The 454-nt window shown below is 45.8% G+C and overlaps 1 long non-coding RNA gene across 1 annotated transcript; it reads right to left on the bottom strand.

The window, feature by feature from the left end:
* Nucleotides 1–19: 19 nt before the first annotated feature.
* On the bottom strand, nt 20–452 carry LOC113473660. Its single transcript, XR_003395579.1, has 2 exons — nt 392–452; nt 20–76 (listed from the first exon to the last, which is right to left on the bottom strand). It is a non-coding gene; the product is annotated as an uncharacterized LOC113473660 (long non-coding RNA).
* Between the last annotated feature and the right edge of the window lie 2 nt (nt 453–454).

A 454-nucleotide genomic window follows, 5' to 3' on the forward strand; every position in this document is an offset into this window, starting at 1 on the left:
GGCAACCAATGGAAGAGCTCGGTTTGGAGGGCGGGTAGAAACTTGGACATTTCCCTTTGCACGAGAACACGACAGCCTGATGGGAGAGAAAATTTTGGATTGTGTTATTTACCGAAGGAGGACGTTGGGGGGACATTAAACAGGGAGTATACCAGAGCCTGTGTTTCGTTCGCTAAAGAAATAGCAAAGGTTGAGTACGAAGGCCATCCACTCGGAAAATTTGCAGCCAAAACCAAATGTCAGCCCAAAGCAATCACCCTAGTTAGGGCGGATTGAAAGACAGACGAAAAACGCCGAACGCGTCGGTACACGGGAAAAGGCGAAGAAGTTATTTAACGTGGTAGGATTTTCAGAAAAGTTTGAGTCTATTCGTTTAATTCAGTTCACTTACCCAGATTAGGTCTAGGTACTCCGGCAGGATAATGAGTCAACTCTTGACTCAGAAACTCCATCT

This window comes from Diaphorina citri, unplaced genomic scaffold (assembly GCF_000475195.1).
Source record: "Diaphorina citri unplaced genomic scaffold, Diaci psyllid genome assembly version 1.1 scaffold55779, whole genome shotgun sequence".
Classification (NCBI taxonomy): Eukaryota; Metazoa; Arthropoda; class Insecta; order Hemiptera; family Psyllidae; genus Diaphorina; species Diaphorina citri.